General features: G+C 41.6%; 1 protein-coding gene and 1 non-coding gene across 5 annotated transcripts in view; one reads left to right on the forward strand and one right to left on the reverse strand.

Moving 5' to 3' along the window:
- DIP2C (disco interacting protein 2 homolog C) overlaps nucleotides 1-23986 on the forward strand; it is a 521839-nt gene that overhangs the window by 26619 nt on the left and 471234 nt on the right. The window lies entirely within an intron of this gene.
- Nucleotides 463-565, reverse strand: LOC142449734 (small nucleolar RNA U13). Its single transcript, XR_012784848.1, has one exon. It is a non-coding gene; the product is annotated as a small nucleolar RNA U13 (small nucleolar RNA).

The raw sequence follows: 23986 nt of genomic DNA on the forward strand, positions 1-23986 counted from the left end.
TCTTACTCATAAGCCAGTCTGCTTGTCTGTACAGCAGACTTTGCTTCCTCACACATCCTCGAGGAATACCAGCAGGTGGTAAATCATTTACAAAAACAACATAGGCCCTCCACTTCAGTTATTTGAATGTGTGTGTGTGTGTGTGAGTGTGAGTGAGACACACACACACGCTGTGTGTGAAGGGGAGCCACATTATTGCTCTTTAGATCATTAAAAGTGCAGCGAGTCCTCGTGACTGACCAGGAAAGTCGGCAGATATGTTTGGCATAACTGGTGCAACCACACGAGGCTCTTCCAGCCCTCCGATTGCGCAAACTGTTTGTGCCCTCAAGGCGACACTCAGTGTGTGTCGCCCAGTACGTACTGTCTCTTTTGTCAGTCACACTGGGAAGCTTCTGGTATACTTTTTTCCTTTTCAGTTTGGAAATTCATTTTTAACTAAAGAAAAAAAATATTTTTTTCATGCAGATGGGTAACGTGCTGATGTTGTAACAAGGTTTATGGGAGGCATGTGTCATACAAACGCGTGGAAACCCAATCATCATGCTACGAACCGGAATAGGGTCCAAACAAAAATACTCTAAGGGCTCCTCCTAGCTCTGTTCTTTCGCACCAAGCCATGCTTTGAATTTAGAAAGAAGCCGATGTACGTTCTTCTCAAATTTTGTGTTCTTTCGTTCACCCACGAGTGACAGGGTTGAGGTTCAGTGAAGATAACTAGTGTGGGAGCTAGTAAAGGAGTGAATGAAGGGGTTTGAACTTTGGAGACAGTCTGGGCCATCAGGAGAGGAAAAATGAGCTCAGTAGGCAGGGCTTCCCCTCGGAAGGAAAGAGTCTGAAGGAGACGGTTTTCTGGGACGGGAATCCCAGAACCTCTTCTGTGTGAGAATCAGATTTCAGTCCTTACTTGCTCCATCAAAGGCATCCCCCGCCCTCCCCCCCTTTCCATTCCCTCTCTTTCCTAAAAGTAATTGCAAGGAGGGAGAGGGTGGGGCGTCATTTCTGCTACTTTATGGAAGGCCAAAGCACCTTCGGTGATCCAACCCGGGAAATGAATGCATTCCTATGTTTTTCAAGGTCAGAGGAAATCTTGTTTTTGTTTGCCTTCTTTTTAATTAGAACACGTATGCTTCCGCGTTTCGGATTTCACCTTTCTCTAGGTCAGCATGCTTGTGTTTCTTTTTCGTAGTGTTGCTGTTGATCTGCCGTCTTATGAAAAGCTTGATACTATGCCAGGCCGCCCATTTGCCCGCAGCCTTTTCACTGCACCCAGGTCTGCGTTTCCGCTGGAGGGTGGCATTCTGGCGTTGCACAGTGCTATGAGAAGAACTAATGAGGAGGTGGCATGTGGTGGCCGTATTAGGACTCAGCGAGTTGGAGTGATTGAAAGGCCTTTAAATCTGGATCTGACAGTGTTCCCCTAGGGCCTTGGGTAAGGCATTTAGCTTAGCAAAATCAGGGGGGTGTGCGCAAAAAACACCAGCAAAACAACAACAGCAACCACCCCCAAATAAGCAAACCTCTAAATGGCTTTGAGCTCTACTTGTGTCTAGGGTTTAAAAGTACAGTTGAACAACAACAGTAGAATTTCACCTCACTTGTTTAGCCATATATCCTTCTATTTCTGTCCCCACCCCCCAAAAAAAAATCAACAAAAATCCAAAGCCTGGGTGGTACAATGGTGAAACACTTGTGAAGCAAAAGGCTGCTTGGTTTGAGCCCACTAACCACTGCACCTAAGGAAATGTGACAGTGTTCTCCCATAAAGATTACAATCTTGGAAACCCATGTGAGGGGCTGTTCTACTCAGTCGTGTGGAGTTGCTGTGAGTCGGAATCTACTGGACAGCACACAGCGACAGCAGCGACAGCAACGCTCCAGCACGTCCCTCCCCTGTTGACTAACTAACTCCTTTTTCTAGCAGGGCTTCCAGCCTGTTAATTCCAGTTTGACTCTTAACAAGAATTTGCATTTCCACCGCAGATTTACTGCACCAGAATCCACATTTTAACATGGTCAAGAGGATCCATAGGGATCACCTGAGGATCTGGAAAAACACCGCCTGCGGATGTTAGAATATAGATCACCATCAGGATACATCTGGGTAGAAAAGCACATTCTCACCAGGGGGTTGAGAATGAACTGGCTGGAACGCCAGTTTTCAAGCTCCTCCTGCCTCCCTCTCTCAAGTCTCACTGAGAATTCTTACTGAACGTGGTTGAGGTTCTGCTTTCTAAATGCCAGGGCTGGGGCCAGGGGGTGGAGTGTGTGTGTGGTGTGTGTGTGTGTGTGTGTGTGTGTGTGATATTTTCAGCCGAGACTTTCGAGAAGCCATCGTGTCAATTCTGACTCACAGTGACCTGATAGGACAGGGTAGAACTGCCCCAATGGATTTCCGGGACTGTGGAAGTTGCTAGGAATAGTCTAGTCATTCTGACTCCTAGTGACCCTGTGTGCAATAGAATGGCCCTCTGCCCAATCCTGCGCCATCCTAACAATCGTTCTTATGCTTGAGCCCAACAATACATCTAGTGTAGCAATCCAACTGGTCCACGGCCTTTCTCGCTGCTTCTTTACCAAGTGCGATGTCCTTCTCCGGGGAGTGGTCTCTCTCCACATGTCTAAAATACACGAGCCAAAGTCTCACCATCCTTGCCTCTAAAAAGCATTCTGGCTCTACTTCTTCTAAAACAGATTTATTTGTTCTTTTGGCAGCCCATGTGAATTTCAGTATCCTTCTCCAGCACTCTGATTCAAGTGCACCAATTCTTCTTGTGTCTTCTGTATTCAATATTCAACTGTCACTTGCATATGAGGTGATTGAAAATACATGGCTTGGGTCAGGCACACCTGAGTCCAAAAAGGAACCTCCCTGCTTTCTAACATTCGAAAGAGGTCTTGTACAGCAGATTTAGCTAGTGCAACCCAGCCTTTGATCTTTGCCTACTGCTTTTATGAGCATTGATTATGGATCCAAATAGAAGGCCTCATCTTTCTCCTGAGGAGCAGCTGTTGGCTTCAAATTGCTGCTCTTGAGCTTAGCAGTCCAGTGCATAACCTCTACCTTATACCACCAGGGCCCCTTCAGTGAGACTAGCCAGCATGACTCAGTGCAAAGTCGAGTGTCAGGCCCCTGTTACATAGGACAAAGACCTATCTTGTCAAACATATAGCCCAAGAACTCACAGTGTAATAAAAATTAAGATTTAGGCCATAGATAAGCTTCTGGACTAATAATGAAAATTTTGGCAGTATAAACTGAAACAGCAGTTGGCCAACATAAACAAATTAATTTTTTATTCAAACTGATAGGGACTTCCTTGTTCACCTCCCGTGACAGGGGCCTGGAGCTCAGGGCTGCTGGGGAGGCCAGCCTGTGTTCCTCTCACTTGTTCTTTCTTTGGGGGGGCTTTCTGAGGTTTCTTGAGGTCTTAGCCCCTCTTGCTATGTTGGATTTGGGGTAGTGTTCTGCTGCTTCTTGGGAAATAGCATTTTTTCTGGTGGCCGCCCATGGCAGTGTTTGGAAACTACCTGCTTCTCTATGGGGTTTGGGAATTGGGATTGGGCTCTGACCACGTACTTTTCTGCTACCATCCCTTACTGTCTAATAATAGCATTTACATTTTTTCCTGAGCCCTCAACCCCACATCCAGGTTGAAGGACTTCTGGACCATAGTCAGCTGTCTAGCATGCGTGGCCAGCAATCTAAGGCATGTGCAGTAAACCTGTTTCTTCACCACCATTAATGCTATTGAAATTTTTGACCCAACTGGTTCTCTTAAATATGAAGGCCCTGATGCTGGCCTCATTCACTTTGCCTGCTGCTGTAAATACTTAGCTGGAAGTATTGGATGGAAGTATCTAATGGGTGCATTTCTAGTTCCATTCTGCCCAGTAGGTTGCTCGTTCTACTCTGCCCTGTAGAATTGACTCAGTGGCAGTGGGTTTGGTTTTATTCATTCTTACGGGTGGCCTAGAGACCTGGCAATCATCAGTGGTTCTTGATAAGAACATAAAATTTCCCACTCCAGGACTCAGGACTCTACAATCACTTTCTGGACTGGGTTTGGGGAGTGGGTTCTCTAAGTGATTCCGAAGCAGGTAATATGGGATTGCCAGAATTGGGGACCAGTGATTTCTACTGTTCATTTCAAGTTAATCATATACTTCTTCATGTAACTGTTTTATTGTGGAAAAAGAAGTAGGAGGCAGGAGAGTTCTGTTTTATTCTTGACTTTGCTAGTGAGTAGCTCTGTAAACTTGGACAAGCCATGCAATCTTTGTTGCTGGGCTGCAGAACACAATGTTTGAGTCGGTAATGTGGTTACGAGTTCCTTTTCTGCTCAATAATTTTGCTAATCTTGTTTTTCCATTGGTACCTTATAAGCATTTTGAAGGTGTCGGATACTTATTTTTCAGCTTGCCTAGTATGTTAAAGGAGTCATTGTTCTTAAAAAGGCCAATTTCATAACGCACATTCAGAATTAAGTGAACTTTTGTTATTTCAAATATACAACCCTTCCTTACTAATGCACAGCCCCCAGGCTCTAATCCCTGTTATTTCCTTTCTCCATTATAGCCACGAATCAGTGTGAAGAGTAGTAATACTTGTACTTTTCCAGGTGTTCGTTCAGCTTTAGTTGGTAATTGGAAGTACTTAAAAGTTAAAGAACTGTATGAATGCTAAGGGAAAGACTTTGATCATCTGCGGGCGGAGAAAAAAGTCTTTTGAATGATTTCTGCCCGACTATTTACCTTGTATCATCAGCAGATTATGCTCTGGGATGAATGAATCCAATTTGAGATTTATGGAGTGTTTCCAACATTTCCCCACTAGAAATAAGCTTGGCTCTTGCTTTCATCTGTTTCGACTGGGTTTGCTTGATTTGTAGTTCTGTGTTCTGTTTGTTTGCTTTGAAAGCTACTCAGAAGGGAATGTGATGCGATGGCCTTCCTCTGGGTGTCTGTCCTGATTTAAGAAGCTGACACTGTCATTCTTAAAAGTTACTATTTCATACGTGAAGGATGGACGAAGAAGACTGTGTTCTAATCAATATATATACCTCTGTCATGTTGGTGAAAATATTGACTCTTCAAAGATTCTTACTGGAGAAAACACAGAATTATTCAAACAACTCATGCGCTGTTTTTATTTTGAAAATGTGTCTGGCACCACATCTGGGGGCCCAGTGGTTGAGTGCCTGAGTGCTTACTGAAAGGTTGGCGGTTTGAATCCACTAGCCACTCTGTGGGAGAAAGGCGTGTCGATCTGCTTCTATAAAGAGTATGTCGTGGAAGCCCGATGGGGCAGTTTTATCTAGCCTGCCCTATAGAGGCACTGAGTCAGGATTGACCAGCTGCGGTGGTTTGGTTTTCTTGAGTTTAGTATTTCTTATGTGAAGTGTCCTGGGGAGGGTAGCAGGTCCAGAGATAGTTTCCCCTGCTTAATACTGTCATTATTGAATTCTTTCCATTAAAAAAATTATTGTTAGCTTCTGTCAGGTTCCACCCCTCACCCCCCTTACTCAGCGTGACCTCATCCTTCCAGCCACTTTAGCTGATCCGACAGTTGTGATTCACAGGGCTTTTGGTGGTAGATTTTTCAGGCAGTTTGCCAGGTCTGTCTTTCTAGTCTATCTTAATCATGAAGCTGTACAACCTTCTTCATTGACACTCAGGTGGTGGCTGCTCACAGGATGCATTGGCCTATAATTGAACCCAAGTTGCCTGCATGGAAATACTATAAAGTATATCCCCCTGTAATGATAGTAATAATAATTTCGGTGTGGATAACATGCGAGGTAGGCATGCAAGGTGAACATTTATGGCACATGTTCATGGGAAGGCAAATGGGACTACATCCCTGAATATATATAGGTTTGGCACAGAATCTCTCTCTATATGTGTAGGTTTGGCACAGAATATATCTATAGTTACTTACTTTGCTGCAAATAACCCATGAATATAATAGAGCAAAAAACAAAAAGATCCCCAACCCCCCACCCCCCATTGCCATTTGTTGATTGCAACCCAGATTGAAGCTGTGGGTCACAGAACTGCTCTTTGGGTCTCCGAGTGTGTGAATCTCTAGGAAAGCAGAACGCCTCGTCTTTCTCCTGCTTGGTGCCTGGTAGGTTTGAACAAGGAGCAACGTTAGGAAATCGCCTTCGCTGTAACCAAACACCTTGAGGGAATGAATCTCTGGGCCCAATGGCTTAGGACTCATAGTCTTGGATAACATCAGGGCCAAATGGCAAAATTTAATGCACAAAGTTGTTCTACATCTTTATATTCTCTGGCGAGTAGCAACTGGGGTCTTAAAAGTTTATGAGTACCCAACTATGCAAAGTACAACAGTTGGTCTCTTCCTCCCTCTGCCACTCCCCCACTCCCCATGCCAAAGAAAAGTGAGAACAATGAAAAAATGCATGTGAAAAATTAGTCTAAGGGACTAAGGGCCTGTGCAAACCTCAGCACCCATGACCCCATGACTGGGTGGCATCTGGGTTGTTCGGCCTCCAAAGAGGTCGTGACCCACAGGTTGAGAACCGCTGCCCTCAAACTTTTCTAAGGCTATACTCTGATAGAAGCAGGCAGCCACATCTTGCTTCTATGGAGAGGCTGATGGGTTTGAACCGGTGACCCTTTGGTTGGCAGCTAAGCACTTGAACCACTGTGCCACCAGGGATTTTCATTTTGCCCGTTGGAGAGCATCATCATGTTCTGGCTGCTCATCATGCAGGACTGTGGTGATGGTCTGCTGTGCTCTACAAAGTGTTCAAGAATGGTAGGGAAGGAGGTTCTACTATTTCCCTTTGCAAACACTCTTCAGATCCCGTCCAAAAACCTTTCAGGGACGTGCTTTCTGCTGTAATTTTTGTCCTTTTCTTCTTGGAGTATGATTGACACACGCCCCTAGTCAGTAGCCTTGAAAGCAATTAACCAAGTTCCCTCTTGGCCTTTACTTTTCCAAACCAATTCTAGTCTATTAAAGCCTTTCCTTTTAGGCCTTTCTACTGATTTAGTCAGGTTAATTGCTTTCTTGCGCCTCAGTCAAAACTTTCATAGCTCCCTTTAGTCTGGGATTCAAAAGCTGGACGTAGAATTACAATAAAGAGCCAAACATTGCTGATTACCTCCCAAGTGTCTATCCACATTGTGCTTGCCTTTTGAAGAGCAGTTTTGCTTATTCTTGTTTACTGTCTCCCCTCTTATAATGTCCTGCCCAGATTACAGCTGCCCTTTTGTCTGATTAATCAGAATCCTGGAATAGACAGTTACTTGAAACACTGTGAACTAGGAATTTAAAAAATGATGACTATATACCTAGCCGCTTATGATCCTCACTTCTTACTTGAAGTAGTTTCATTTTTCTGGCAATGCCACAGCATTATCAAGATTTCATATATATATGTGTGTATATATATTCATTTGAAAGTTTAAAGTATGCAATTATAATTATGCCGTAGAGTAATCTTAGAAAGAGTTAGGAATGTGTGCAAGCATGATGCTTATAGCCTCTTGGAGTTTCTGAGGCCAGATATTTGAGTCTCATGAATGATATTTAGAAAGAAACATGAAGTAATCGAGGCTGTTCTTCTGATTTATTGCCAACTTGGTGGTGAGGAAAGGGACGCTGGTGGCATTATTGGGTAAGCCCTGGACTTACAACCACACGATAACGGCTTGCACAAGAAACCCTGCATTGTGCAACTATTTTAATGCCCTTGGCTGCTAACGCAAAGCTTACCGTTTCAAGTCTACCATAGGTGCTTCAGAAGAATGGCCGAGTGCTCTAATTATGAAGAATCAGCCACTCGAAGCCCTTTCGAGTACAGTTCTACTCTGACATCGATGGGGTCTCCAGGAGTTGGCATTGACTCCGTGACCACTGGTACGGAATGATAAAAGTAAGAAGAACCCAAAGGAATGGAAAACAAACGAGTTGACAAGACTTAGCAAGGGGAGCGAGGTGAAGAGGGAGGGAGGAGTCAGGAAGGAGCAAAGATTTGGACCTCAGTGTGTGAAGGTGATTGGTGGCACTACTATTGTAAATAAGTGGGAGGAACAAGCCTGGGGAAGTGAAGGATTTCATTTGGACTTGGTGACTTCAGATCTTCGTAATACCGTTGGGAGCGATTAGTCTGGAAGTATGGAATGAAGTTTGAGAAAAAAGAAATCTGCACCTGGGTAGGTTTAGGAGTCCTCGTAGAGGTGCAGGGAAGCGGTCAGGGGAGATGAGGTAGCAAGAGAAAGATATCATGTTGAACCAACAGCACATTGAGGAATTTAGGAAAAAGAGCTGGAAGATGTAGGAAGACGGTATCGTAGAGAAGAACACATCAGGACAGTGCAATTCGTGAAAGCCCGGGGGAGGGATTTTCTAGAAGAGTGTCCAAATGTTGCAGAAAACCTGGAGAACAAAGCCTCCAAAAGCAGCATTTGACTTGAAAACCTTCCAAGAAGTCAGGGTTCAGGAGAAGAGCAGTCAGGTTCAGGTTGCGAGGGTTACATTGAAGAAGACTACAGTGTGGGAAGCTAGTATAGATTAAGCTTGAAAAGCTTGGTGCTTGGCGCAGAAGGAAGGAGCGTTGGAGGAAGGTAATTCCTGAAAAGGGGGTGGGCGGGTAGGACTGGGTGTGGGGAGTGGGGAATCTGAGCATGTTTCTAGACAGAGGAAAGAGGAAATGGAGCAAAGATACTGGAAATGAGAGGCTGATCCTCAAAGAATAATACAATCATCTTTATTCATAATTTCGTTATTTTTTATTCTGAGGTCACAAATCCGTGCCACATTGCTAAGTGCAAAGAAAGTTCTGGAGGGGCTTTAAAGCTGGGTAATACTTTGTCCTATTTATAATAGTGTATGCTTTGATTTGGTTTCTTTTTTGAGGACCAGTTCTTAGCATGTCTTGTTGAAATCTGCAGAACACCCTAGACCAGCATTTAGAACCCCAACAGCCTCTCTGAAAGGGCAAGACTGCTTATGATTGCTCTGTGATTTGGGTGTAGGATTTTCCAGTGGGAGTTCTTGTGATCCTAAAATATGTGATTCCTAAACTATTGAGTTCTCTTTGATTTGGCACCTGTATAGCAAATTATACTTCTACTGAACCAAGAAAATACAGCAGTGATTAAACTGTAGCTCTCTTTTTCTTTCACGCTGTTTCCATTTTCCAGTTTGTTGTTCAGGATGATGCTTCTGCTGCAGCTTTATGGAATATCAACATTTCTACCTTTATTGGTCCTTTACATTTCTCTTTCCTCTCTTCTGGTGATAACGATAGCAAATGCAAGTTCCCGATAAAATTTACAAAGCTAGCCTCACATTCATACATATGGGGCTTCAAATAAATGATCGTGGGGGCCTATCGTCAGATGGAGGATATGCTTATACATACATGAACCCCTGAAGGAGAGAGAGGCGTTCCTTTGCTGGGAGTTGGACAGGCTACAGGTGAACAGTCTGGGATTTTGCAGCATAGAAGGTCCTCATGAAAAAGAAAATCGTAGAATCCATGTCAGATCATATAGTTATTATGTAGTAACTACATATGATTGTAGTTATGCTCACCACCACCACTGTCACCGTGTTAGGTGGGTTGTTGATAGAAACAAACCAGGGACCCATACGTATAAGAACTTATCATCAAGAAGGCATCTCTGAGGTTGCTGTAAGTCACAATTGACTGCATGGCAGTGAGAGAGAGGATTTTTGTTATTTCAAGTTGTCAATGAGCAGGCTTGAAGAAGGGCAAAAGAGAAAGGTTTCAGAACTCAAAGGGGTAGGACTTGTGTTCTGATTCTGGTGTTTTACCTGAAATGCCATTTTTATTTTTGGTTAGGTGATTTTTAGCACCATGTTACAGCATTTGGAGCAGTACATTTTTGTGATGTGTTAGCTGTGAAGATGTTAAAATTAGATTCCTAGAAATCAGGTTTTGGGAGCTCTTGGCCACATTGCTGGGGCTATGTTTTGAGCACTCAGTAGTAGAATCTTACTGTGGTGTCTGCTCTTAGTATTTATAGGACACCGGCTCCGTGGTGCTGCAAGGTTTGTTTTCTTTATGGTTCCACCTTATACAACAGAAAGTCAAAAAGTATTGCTAGAGGGTTCCAGTTCCTACATGCTCAGTTTTGTTCCACATGAAACCTGTTTAAATGCCTCTGTGATCAGTCAATGATTGCAGACATATTTGCTCAGTAGTACACATGTCTTAGTCACATGAACTCAAAACCCACCGTCATGGAGCTGTTGCTGACTCATGCAACCCTGCAGGACAGGATGGAACTGTTCCTCTGTGTTTTCAGAATGGTCACTCTTTACAGGAGTGGAATGCGCTCCCTTTCTCCCGTTAGTCTCATTCAGAAGCCTTCAAAAAAAAAAAAGAAAGAAAGAAATGAAAAAAAAGGAAAAGAAAAAAAAGGTTCATTCTCCAAAACAGGTGCTTTGGAGGGAATCTGCGGGGCCAACTACATTCAGGACAGAGAGGTCAGCCTGGAAGGTTGTGGAGACTCTTTCTTGGGTGGTGTGGGGGATGCCCAAAGGGTAATCCTGAGAGATTTGGTGGTTATTATGAGGAATTTCTAAGAAATGGAGACTGTCACTGATGAGGAAAAGAGTAGGAGAGTTGTGCTATGCATTAAATTAATTTTTTTTTTACCACAACCACATACCTGCTTATTCTTCGAGGGGAGGGCAGCATGTACTGCCCTAGAAGATTCTCCTTGAACACCCTTACCCCGTCTCCTGGACAGCTCAGATCTGGCCCCTTCAGGTGATTGTTTTTTTTCCCCAAAGTCAAAGAATTTTTTAAAAAAGAACTCAGTGTGAGTCAGACAAGGATGTTCAGACTGCCATTTTGATGTGGTGTAAGTCAAAGGTGCAGAATTCTTTGGGCTAGGTCTCCCTCAGAGGGAAGGAAAAATCCACCTTCGGAAGTGCATCAATCTAGAAGGAGGCTCGGTTGTGAAACAGCTTCTTATTTTGATGTTTTTGGTTAATAAGGATTTCTATGATTTATAGCCATACTTTTCGACTTACCCTCGTGAACACGCTTTCATGTGCTGTGGACATGTCCTCATGGGGCACTTATCAAACAGATGCCCATCTGAAGCGCTGGCCTGCCCTTCTTTTCCCTAGTCTTCCATGTTGATTTCATTTTCCTTCACTCATCTGCGTGAGGCACAAACACAAAATGTCATCTTCATTTTATGTTCAGAGAACAAAACTAGGCCGAATAATGGACTCTAAGCACCTCTTTTACGAGAGTGGACCCACGTCTCCTGACTTTCGTACATTTCCAGAGAGCACACCCCTCACGCACCCCTCCTCTGTGGTTCGTTTTGCTGTGGTCTTCTCTCTGGAGGCTATTTCTTTGCTTGGATTTTGACAGCTATGATTTAGCTTCTAAGATGATGAAAGGGTAGTGAAAAGGGTATGGAAAGAAAGGCAGGAAGGGAAGGAATTATCTCATGATTTTAGTCAGAAGGAAATCACTCAGACAGAACAAAGTATTGTACGTGGGTCAGCGCCCAAGAAGTTCTTTTGAATAAGTGGAATCATATTACACAGCCCCCTGTTTACATTGTTATTGTGACCAGGGATAACTGGAAGAATGAGTTGATTCAGTCTGAGCTCAAAGCATATCCTCATGCTACTTCTCAGTGGCATTAGCACAAGCTGTTTAATTCTGTTTGGTGACCATTAGTAAAAAGGACCTCTGGCAAAGCCTGGATTATTTGAAGTCAAGACTTATGTGGCAAAGTTCTCTAATTTCAGGAAGCATATAAGAAACAGTTCTTTGGAATATATATTTACAGCTTTCTGAGGCTGTAAATTTAATGGGTGTGGAAAGCCTCATCTCTTCCTCCTGAGAAGTGGCCTGTGGGTTTGAACCACAGACCTCTCAGTTAGCAGCTCCATTTAGGGACTTCTTGTCAAAGAGATCCAGGAATTGTAAGAGGCCTACCTCTTAGATAAAAATGCCTGATGGCTTATAAAATAGATGTCTGGTACACAGTAGGACTTGAATAGATTTTAAACAGGGGTAAAGTATAATTAAAACAATATTAAGGTTTCTTAGTAATAGGTTGTAGATTACTTTCTCCATGTAACACGTAGTTAAGACCCCTATCACATGTAACAGGGGTTAATTGTGATAGCAACTAGCTAGGTCTGGCTACTGATCAGGGTTTTGATGACAAACATGCTGTTTGTTCTTTCACAAGATTGAGAGAAGTGCTATCTACACCCCACCCCCCCGCCCAAGATCAGACGCATATTAGTCACTTACTGGGAGGTAGCTCATCCTTTCCACAGGGCCACTGTGAAAATCTAGTCCCCATTGCCTCCCTGCCACCAGCAGTATTTATTAGCTGAGCCTATTGCTGCTTGCTCACGAGTCTCTTCAGGGTAGAATTTCAGTTTTTGTTTTTCAAAGGCCCATCCTATTTACAATAAGTCAACTCTGCCTTTCAGTCCGAGGTTAGAATTTATGGACAGCCCTCAGCGGGCCAACACATTTGCAGTGGCTTTGGTTCTGTCTTCTTCCCAGAGTCAGCTCTGCCCCATTGCCTGTGCTCACTCTCAACAGTCTGGCTGCTTTCCTGTCATTCACCCAGCACAGCGGGAGTCCCATGCTCATTGGAGATCCTGAGCCGCTATTGATGGTGGCTTTGAGGGATTCCACTGGGGATCTTTTCTTTACTGGCAAACCAGAAGCTACAAGATTTATTTGAAAATCCATAGACACCCTGCTAGTAAGAAATGGTTAATTATGTAAAGGTAGGGAGTAGATTAATCATAGTAGTCATTTATAGGGGCATAGTAAAACTTCATAGCTGAAGGCTCGAGTTGGTAACAGTAGGAAACTACCATGTATGTGGCAGTGTGGTGGGCAGTACTTTAGCATAGGTAGTGTAGCATGGTATACACTTTACTACAAAGGCTTGCTTGCCCTGGATGTTGGTCAACTTATGAGGAGAATCGTGTCTGAGAGATACACAGGAGGGGGTTCTGGTTTGTGGTTTCTGTGTACTTGTTACCAGCTGCTGTTAAATCTGCTCCCACTCTGCCTACTTCATGTGCGTCAGAGGAGACCTGTGTTGCATGTGGTTTTCCAGGCCTACTTTTCTGGAAGTGTATCTCCAGGCCTTTCTTCTGATACACCTTTGGAACTAGGCTTGAACTTCCAGTTTTTAAGTTAGTAGCTAAGCATGCTAACTGTGCCACCAAGGATTTCTTATATTTTAGGTTGTTGTTTTTTTTTTTTTAACTGTTGTCATTTAATGATACTGTTATTTAGTAGAGATGATGTTCTATGTGGGACCGGATAAGATGCTTTATGTAAAACATTTGCATAATGGCTGGCACATGCCAAAATGCTCAGTGAATTTTAGCTATTGTTAATATTCTAATTACTTCCAGAAAGCACCTTCCCTCATTGGAGAACAGGCATGCAATATGTATTATATAATGCTGAAGATCAGAGCCTTTTAATGAACTATGGTTTTTTTGTACCAGTAATACAGATTTATTTGGGTCGGGGGAATCCTCACTAATATTCAGATGGCCAGGTGTCAATGCCTTTTTTTTTTTACCTACCCAACTGACAAAGGACTTTTGCTTTCTCTGTCGTTTCTCCCCATCATTCATCTGGCGATCTTCAGAGCAAAGGACAATTAGCATGAGCTCTAGACAGAGACTGCGAAGGATGAAAGCCCAACTAAGAAAGCTCCCTGGTTTACGCTGGCTCCGGAGACCAGACAGACTTGTGTTTTGCTTGTTTAGGCTTATGAACTAGGGTTTCCTCAAATGCCACAGTGATTAGTGAAGTTGCCCCCACAACTGCCTTGTCCCAGACCCTCTCCTGGGCTGCCTCTCCGTGGCTTTCCACAGGAGTTTCACTTACCTGACTCTGACTGGAGCCATCCACAGGGCAGTGAGTGGCACTCTCAGTATGGGCAGGTCGAGGGAAGGTACGTATGACTTTAAGTTTGAATCTAACTCTTTGTCCACTGAGGTTTGTTTTGGGTTCTCTGTAAATCCAGGCGTGGGAGAAAGATGAGGCTTTCTACTCCCACGAAGAGTTACAGTCTCAGAAACCCATAGGAGTAGTTAGTTCTACTCTGGTCTATCGGGTCACTGTGAGTTAGCATTGACTCGATGGCAGTGAGTGTAGAGTAAGTCCAGTCATAATAAGCAAAGAATATCTCTTCAGTAGATGGAGTTGGGGTAGCTCTTCTAAGGTGTTTTTATTATTCCTCTTTTTGGAGAAGTCCTTTAGGAAGAGACCTTTGGTTCAAGGATTAAGAATTAAAGCCAGAGGACAATGTAGAGTATCCTTTGATTGGCTATCTTGATGTAGACTCCTCTGTTGAGCCTTTGATCATTGAAGGGATGGATCAAAGTTGATCAGTCTTCCAGTTGCTCTCCTACGAAAGTCTTTTTCCAAACAGACATGTTTTCTGAACATTTCCGAGTCAGGAAATTTTAGTGTTAGAGTTATGACTCTAATGTTTAATGTCTGGTAGACGATTACTCTAGAAAGTGTAAGAATTCTAATGGACTTGATATGAAAATTGATAGTAAGTACTTGAAAAAATCGCATGCACTTTTGCAGTAAGCGGAGGCCCTGGGTGGTACAGTTACCATATATACTCGACTATAAGCCTGCCCTGAGTATCAACCGAGGCACCTAGTCTTACCACAAAAACTGCATAAAAAAAGCGCTGTAAAACTTGGTTTATACACGAGTATGTATGGTATTTCACTTGACTGCTAGCTTAAAATTTGGTAGTTCAATTCCACCTATTGATGCCTCAGAAGAAAGGCCTGGTCGTCTACTTCTGATCATTGAGAACTCTGTGGAACTCGGCTCTATTCTGAAAGACATGTGGTCTATGAGTCAGAGCTGGCATATGTATACATATATATAAAATATTTATCGGCAGTAAGATACTAAAAGAATAATATGCAAATAACTAAGGAACGCATACACTTTGCTTTCCCAAATCCCACTTGTCCTTTAAGTTCCAACTCCTTCATGAAGTTTTCTGTGAGACCTTCCAGGACACAGTTGTTGTCCTCTAGGCTTGGTTGCATTTTGTTACACAGCTTAACTCTAGAGAGGACCACGAATGGATCCACTCAACGGCAACTGAAGGCAGGAGTGGCATCTCTTTCTTCCCATTACAGGTTTTAGGATGCCCAGGGTAGTTTGTAGGCATTCAACATAATTTTGTTTATTCATGAATTTCTTTAGGAATTTTTAGCTGCCTCTTTGTCTTTTTTCCCTGCCCCAGTGCAACTATATTTGTAGAATGCACTTCTGTTGGCTTTTGCATGTGTCCAGAATGAAGAAGGCGGCATGAGGAGAGGAGAGTTGAGGTTACCAATACTTGGAATATCTAAGAAGCCTTTTTGCCTCAGGGATATACTTTAGTCAAGAACGCAACATCTCAGCAATTTCTTTTTTCTTTCCAGATAAACACAATTGTTTTGTTTCCTCTTACTTTGATCGAGGTGACACCAGTTTATTTTAAGGGTTAGACTTGCTTTTTTATTGGTCCAGAACTTACTTAGTAGGGGTATTCATATATATGACTCGAGTTAAGAGGATACCAAATTTCTCAAATCATGTCTCATAAAAAATTCTGAATACAGTTGTAATTGTCATTTGAATAATTTAAAAAGGCTGCCAGGTAAGCACCTTACAGTCCATTTACTTGTTCAATGGAAGAGACCGGGACTTGAGCTGCTGAAGTGTTAGAGTTTTGAGGTTTATTAATAAACCTTTTAAGGGGTTATTTATTTTCCAAGTACATTGCTTGATAGACTATGCAAAGGCATTTGGCTGTGGGGATGATACAAATTATGGTTAACATTGCAAAAAATGGGATTTCCAGAACAGTTGCTTATGCTCATGGAGAATCTATGCATGGACCAAAAGGCAATTATTAAATAGAACAAAGGGATACTGTGTATTTTAAAATGAGGAAAGATGTGTAGGACAGGGTTTTCTCCTTTCACCATATTTGCTTAATCTTTATGGTGAGCAAATAATCCAGGAAACTTATTCTCTCTCTACATATATATGAAAAAGAACGTGTGATATGCAGGTGACAAAATCTTGCTTGTTGAGAGCAGAGAGGACTTGAATTCCTTATTGATTAAGATCGAAGCGTACAACTTTCAGAAGACTAACACAGTAACAAATGCCCCAAAGACTGAAATGTCAAAGATTTTATTTTACTTGGATCCACAGTGAATGTCTATGGAAGCAGCAGTTAGAAAATCAAAGCCTGATTGCATTGGGCCAATCATTGCAAATCTTTAAAGTGTTCAAAGACAAAGATAACATTGTAAAGACTAAGGTGTGCCGTCACCTCTTGTGCTTGTGAAAACTGGCGAGAATAAGGAAGATTGATGAACTGATGTCTTTGAATTATGGTGTTTGCAAAAAATATTAAATATACCAGAAGAACAAAAACTGTGTCTTGCCAATGGAGATCCCCTCATAGAGGGGTTTAGGAGAGGAGATGGGTTAATTGGGGTGTGAGGTAGTATCGATGAAGAACACAGCTTTCCCCCGGATCCTGGATGCTTCCTCCCCCCAACTACCATGATCCGAATTCTACCTTGCAGGGCTGGATAGGACAGAGACTGTACACTGGTGCATATGAGGGTTGGAGGTACAGGGAATCCAGAGTGGATGATACCCTCAGGACCAAGGGTGTGAGGGACGATGCTGGGAGAGTGGAGGGTGAGTGGGTTGGAAAGGGGGAACTGATTACAAGGATCCACATGTGACCTCTTCCCTGGGAGAGGGACAGCAGAGAAGGGGGGAAGGGAGACTCCGGATAGGGCAAGATATGACAAAACAACGATGTATAAATTGCCAAGGGCATATGAGGGAGGGGGGAATGGGGGGGAGGGGGGGGGGAAAGAGGACCTGATGCAGGGGGCTTAGGTGGAGAGCGAGTGCCTTGAGAATGATTGGGGCAGGGAATGTATGGATGTGCTTTATACAATTGATGTATGTATATGTATGGATTGTGGTAAGAGTTGTATAAAATATAAAAAAAAAAATACTTCCTTTACCTCCTGGCTCCCAACAACCAAATTCCACCGGATAGTTATCTCCACAATGTAATGTATATGAGGACTGAGGCTTTAAATCTCTGTGTTAGCTTTGCTTAAGTAGCATGTTAATACATTTGGGGTGATAATGATAATAATAAATTAAGTTTGTTAAAAAAAATAAATAAAAAATAAAACAAAACAGACACAACAAGAAATAAAAACTTGTAGTTAGTTCAAGGACTGTAAAAAAAAACAAAAAACTGTGTCTTGGAAGAAGTACATCCAGAAGATTTCTTAGACGGGAGAGTGATGAGACCTAGGCTCAAGTACTTTGGAGAAAAAAATCATGCTTGGTAAAGGACTATTGAAAAAGAGGAAATCCCTCAAATGGATTGATCCTAGTGGCTGTAACATTGAACTCAGACATAGCAACACTTTTGCAGATTACATTTATTAAACATTAGAGAGTTTAAGGATTTTAATTGTACGGAATACTAACAATGTCCTTCTCACGTGTGCCCAATCAGCACATTTGCTATTAGTTTCCTGTTTATGTATGGTTGGGAGACAATGGTCCAATCACATGGACTATAGCTACTACTTGTCTCCCTTTTCACAAAGCAAAACCAAACCAAATCTCAGAAAGCCCGGTTCTCTCTTTCTCTGCAACCCAGTTCCAAGCAGTCAGCTGTAGAACACAGCTAGAGTTCAAATTGGGGATTTAAAATTGAGGATTGCCTGACATGGTGTGGAATAGGGAATTTAGAGTTCTGTCTACATTGACCTGAGCTCTTTCACTGAAGAGCAGGAAAAGATGTTGGAGGTCAGGTACACAGGGACTTTCTGTTCTTTCAAATTAATGGATGAGGTCCAAAGAAGCACTATGCTCAAGATCGCATAGCAAGTACCAGAGCTGGGATAAGAATCCAACTCTTGTGACATGAATATTCTTCGGTTGTAGGATTGCTAGTCTGTCATGGACTAGCGATTGTGTTCCTCTTTCATCACTTCTTTCTCCGGCTCTCCCACTCCCACTAGACAGTAAGCAAATGTACAGAATGTCTAGCACACTTTTTTGCTATGTTGTGTAGAATTTAATTGGAAAAACTAATGACATATCAAAGAATATTTTAAAATCTATGCATTCAGTTTATTTCTTTAAGAAATGATATGGGTGAGATGTATTGGTTATTAGCCAATGTAGTAGTGGTATTTCAAATGTCAAGGACTTTTTGGGGTGGAATTAGTAGCCAGATGTTGCCTCCTAACCATAAATGAATGGGTATAAATATGAGGAAACATGAATGATGATTTTCAGTGACTTGTAACCAATTACATACCAAATCTGGAAATCCCTGGTATTGAACAAAGATGCCAAAGATGTGTTCCCAAACCAATGGGAGAAGGCATCCTAGGAGGATGGAATTGAAGCATCATGGCTGTGGTTTTTGAATATTCAGCCCACATGCTGAAGAGGACAGGATTAATAATTCTATTAGAAGAAAAAATGCATAGCTATAAAATATGAATGATTGACTGTGAGTACAGCTGAAAAGGCCCTTATACTAGCATTTTTATTGGTCCATAAATCAATCTTAAGTAGATTTTACAGTCTGGAGGTTAAAAGCAGAGACGCTCATGGAGTTTTCTTCAAATCCCCCACATTGTCATAGATGGAGATTAACCTTTGCCTTTGTTGGCTCCACTTTGCCTGCTGTCTACATGATACAAAGGGTTAGATGAGTCAGTATTGGATTTGTTAGTAAGAATGACCGATATCCATGTAAATTATTCCTGGCCCTCAAGGTTTTCCCTCTCCATGAATGTTTTTAATGTAGCACCACATACCCCCCTTTCCCTCTTTTATAAATACTGATGGAAATACAAACTTAATCCCTCCCCACTACCCTTTTTCATTTGTCTAGTGATGGCTTTAAAGGGACAAAGAGTTTACTCTCAGGATTGTTTCAGGTTTGGCCTGAAATTTAATTTGGCTGCTGTTTGCTTTTAGCCGGGGGAACCTTCCTTAGCTTTCCCGGACGGCAGTGCACTAAGACCTTAGCTCAGTCACAGAAGACCATACTTGATAATTAAACCACTCAAGGTTTGGAGGCACTTAGCTAAATGCTTAGAGTTTAATTGTGATGAAAATTATAGTACAGGTGTGTAGTAGACAACTATGGAGCTGCTAAAAAGTATACAAGAAGACTGGGTCTAGGAGTATATGTGAAGACATGGAAATATGTCCAAGATCTTCTAGAAGAGAAAAAACAAAAAGAAAGTATGAATAATCTTAAAAATCCTTCAGGTACGAGAAAAAAAACATCAGTATACCACTAAGGTGTATTAATGCTTCTGAAATATATAGTTCATACTAATTCCAATGTAGATTTCACTAAACCTTCTAATAGCAGTCATAATAAATAAAATTAACACAGTTCAAAAAGCAAAGCAGTATCCATTTCAGTAAGCATCCTTTGTTACACATTGCCTGTGGATAATTCCACTTTTACTTCATGGTGGTTGTTTGTAAAACCAAAACTGAGGATGTGTTACTTTTATACTCTTTATTTTTTCAATCAAAAGATTATAGTTAACTTTAAATAATAGGTTAAGGCTAGGTGTGGTAACAAATAGATTCAAACAAAAAATGGCTTGAAATGAAGATTTATTTCTTGATCACATAGTCATACAGGGTGGGATAGGGGGGGATGAATCATGCGGCTCTGCTCCATACGGCCCCCCGAGTGGGAGCACTCAGTTATCATCAGCAGGTGACTTCAAGCCCATTCTAGGGTCACCCTGAAGGGGAAGAGAGGATGAGGGCATGCTGGAAGGTTCTATGGGCCAAAGCTAAAAGTGGCACACATCCTACAGCCCATTGCCTAGTACACAGTCCCTTGACCACAGCCAACTGCGAAAGAGATTGGGATGTGTAGTCTCATTGTTTGCACAGGAAGAAGATTTTGAGCTAATGACAGTGTTTGTCACAGGTGACGTGCAGCATAGGATACTTACTGAAATACACTCTTATTTGCTCTTTGATCTGTGTTAATTTTTTTTATTATGCCTACTGTTAGAAGATGTGGGAAATTTAAGTTGGAATTAGTATGAATTGCGTATTTCAGTAGCAAGAATATCCTTCAGGGATGTGCTGGTATTTCTATCTCATATCTGAGCAATTTTAAAGATTACTTTATATATATATATATATCTGACAAGGATTGAAAAATACCTTGGGGGTCGGAAATTGTGTAGCATTTGTCCTCTTGTCCAGCAGCTCATTTTCCTCAGTGTGGTTTTGCATGGAGACCTTTTCCTGCTCTGACAGCATGGGAAGGAACCCCAGACCACAGGATCCGGAAACATTTGAAGATGTGAATTCATTCAGATAAATGCACAGCCTTGCTTTGAGAGTTTTTTTTTTAATCCCCCAACAAAAATCTGCCTTTGGCCAAATTCTTTTTTTTATTATATTATCTTGGAAGGACATTGAAGCAAAGCTAAAGGAAGCTTTATATTATACTTTCCATTCAGAATTTTATTATCATATACCTTGTTATTCAGTAAAACCTGTTCAAACTGGACATTGGATAACTCCTGTCAGACAAGGAAAACTTCATTATTTCCCACTGAATGAGCAATAGAAATGTGGCAAGACTACATACACCCAGTCAAAAGTGGAAAACTGTGAGACCTGGAAAAACTAGGCAGTCCTGTCAGCCCAGCTTTCATAGGTCCCTGGATCCCTACATTCTGCCATGTTTCTGCTATTTACCCTAAACATAATCTATTTATTCAATCACTCATTCAGTTACTCCAGAAAATTCATTTACTCAATTACTCGTTCAGTTATTCTACAAAGTTTTAAGGGGCCCACAGTCTAGGGGAAGGGCAGAGTGTTAGGAACTTAAACGATGTGGTATACCAAATGATGCATTCCAGGTAATAATACAAGGGAATTGCAGACTTGAATAGGAGCCCACAGCATGCAACCTACAGTCAAGTTGCTGGATGTCTCTGCAGTGTTGAAAGAATGGTCAGAGTTAGCCTGGACAAGTGGAGAAAGGGGACATTTGATACTGAAGAAGTGGGGATGGGGTGGATTTGTGCACTGACATCTGGCAGAGAGAAAGAGAAGAGGCAAGAACAGAAAGGTAGAATGGTGTGGTCTTTGACTTCTAATCAGATCCTTGGGCTAGTCTTGAGTCTCTGGAGAAATGGAGGCAATGGAATCTTTACGCTTGGCTCACAAGCACACAACGAGGGAGCAGATTTCTCTCCCTGAGGGGTACCTCCCAGGACCTGGACTCACTTGTTCAGTGCTTACAGAGCTGCTCTGCAGAGCCCTTCTCTGTGCTGTCTCTGGCATGGAATCGGGGAACACTGGGCATTTCCCCCTCCCTGCGCTTTGGTGCATCCTCCCAGATGTGGTTGGCACGACTCAAAACCACTTTCCCTAATAAGGGAATTGCAAACCTTGCTAGTGCTCAAGACGTGCACTGAGAACTGTTCTGTCTAACTTTTCTCTTTCATTTTGATGTGTTCATGGTGTGTTCCAAAGCAGTGAAACGCTTGGCTATTGGGAGCCATGGACTTGTTTCATCCAAGAAGGGCATTGCTTTCCTTACCTCAAATAAAATGCTGAATGATCTGCTGCCAGAAAGAATCTTTTATTTAAAATAAATAGAGGAGCATTTGGGAAGTGATTGGGGATTTGTATTTAAACCTAAAAATAAATTAATTTCATCTTATATCATTCTGAACATGATATTTGAGTTAATTATTCATGGAGAATTTGAATAACATTTACATATTATGATCTAGCCCCCGATTTCTCTCTAATTCATAGCATTTACACTAATGTGACAAAACTCCAAGTTTTAGAATTATTGAGAAATTTAAGAGAAGGAAACCTTGTTTTCTTCTTGCTATTTTGCCTTAAGGGGGCTGCATTATTTTATATGCATGTGGTTTTCATCTCTTCCAATAAGAAAGAAGAAAGCACAAGTTACTCATCACTTACCTGAAAATTTATAAGAATAAAGTGACATTTAGAAGTACATCAATTTTAATGGAAAATTCTTAAATTGTCATGGATGGTGGTTTTTAATATTCATTAAATTTTTTCCGCACTACTTTTCCTCTGCCCACCTCTGCCACCATCGCCTGTGTCCAAGGTTGGCAGGGAAAGGAAGGACCATTTTTCATAAGCTCCAATGTGATGACTTTTGACGGAAGGTGTAGAGCATAATTCTAGCAGTGGCAGTTTCCAGTTGGGTTGAGTCTGTGTGAAGTTGAAAGGAACTTTAAAGAGAAGATTGAACACTTCTCTCCACTATGTGTCTCAAGAATTGCAACCTTACTTAGCCTAATTTTGAAATTAAAAAACCAGTAGTACAACAAAACTACTATAATCTCATAAAATTTTCAGCGGGTTGGCTTAGAATTAAATTAATGGATGGTGAACTATTATTTTAGTAATGCTTAAGAAATTGATAAGCTATAATCAAACATTATAGAATTAATTTAATAACCAAAGTAAAGTTAGAAGTCCATATGTTTCCTTTATAACAAGGGTTGCTTTTTCTTGGAACATCTTCCTGTGCTTAAACACAATACTGTGATTATCAGAGGAACCTAGACGACACATAATCAATCCTCTTGCAGGATTTATGTTGGCAGTAGCATGCCCGGTATCTGTCATAACCCTCTCTATCTGGTCTTCTCCATGTAGCTGAGCTGTATCAAAATTCCTAGGTTATGGTAGAGAGTGACTGAGTCAACTAACTCACATTATACCAAAGGGATGCAAAATAGGTATTGATAGAAGAAAGGCCCTGGACATTGGGTTATAGATAGGTTTTAGTGGAAGTTTGACATCTTCACAATCATTGTTGCAGTCACTACTAAGACAAGAATGGAAACAGGAGAAATGAACAGCTAGTGGAAATGACTCTTGGGGTTCTAATAGAACAGATTGGTCTTTTCAGCTTCATGTCATGTCCCAGATGGAATTTAGAGTGAGACAGTAGGGAATGTTGAAGGTTAGTTTATGCCTTCTGACCGGAGAATCTCCAAGTGAACATCAAACCCACACGGGGCCAGTCATTTCAGAGGCTGTTATTATTTTTATTGTCTTAGAGAGTCCCAGTTACTCTCAGAACAAAACAAATATTAAATTACACATCCCTTTATGAATAATTTCTTTTAGAAAGTTGAGCACAAAGTGGTGCCTATGAGGCCGAGGTGTAAAAGATGTCATGAAATGCTCCATCTTTTGTATCCACTCATAAAGTAAACCGCCAGTGAATCCCCCAAGACCATAGATGTCAATAGTCTTGTTATCAGACCAGTGTCAGAAAGTCTATAAGAAAGATACAATTAGGTTAAAATGTAATATCTTATCATTTGATCTCCCTTTTGACCAATTTAAAAGTTGTGTCAGTTAAAAAAAAACAAACCAGGGGAAATACATGTGGATTAAGCTTCCGGTGAGTTCCTTCTGACCGTAGACCAGGGATGTGAACAGCCTGGCTGTTTGCAGAGTGCATCGCAAAGTGGATGGTTGTACACATAGTTGGTTAAACTTTAACACCTTACCATTTGATCTCCCTTTCGATCCATTTTAAATTTGTTCTAGGTGCTAATATTTTCTCCTTTGTTTTTGATTGAGGCTTTTCTCTGTTTTACTTTACTATTGTTGCTATTTTTTGGTATGTTTTTCCATATATGAAATCTAGGATATTTAAGTCTATAGTAACTGGATGAATGGTTTCTTGGGGGCAAGGCAGGGGAGATTAGGGGAAATTTGGGAGCTAATGACAGTGAATACAAAAAAGAAGAACGTGTTGTAAACTATATTGTGGCGATGATTGGACCACTCTTCTTGATATGACT

This window comes from Tenrec ecaudatus, chromosome 5 (assembly GCF_050624435.1).
Source record: "Tenrec ecaudatus isolate mTenEca1 chromosome 5, mTenEca1.hap1, whole genome shotgun sequence".
NCBI lineage: Eukaryota > Metazoa > Chordata > Mammalia > Afrosoricida > Tenrecidae > Tenrec > Tenrec ecaudatus.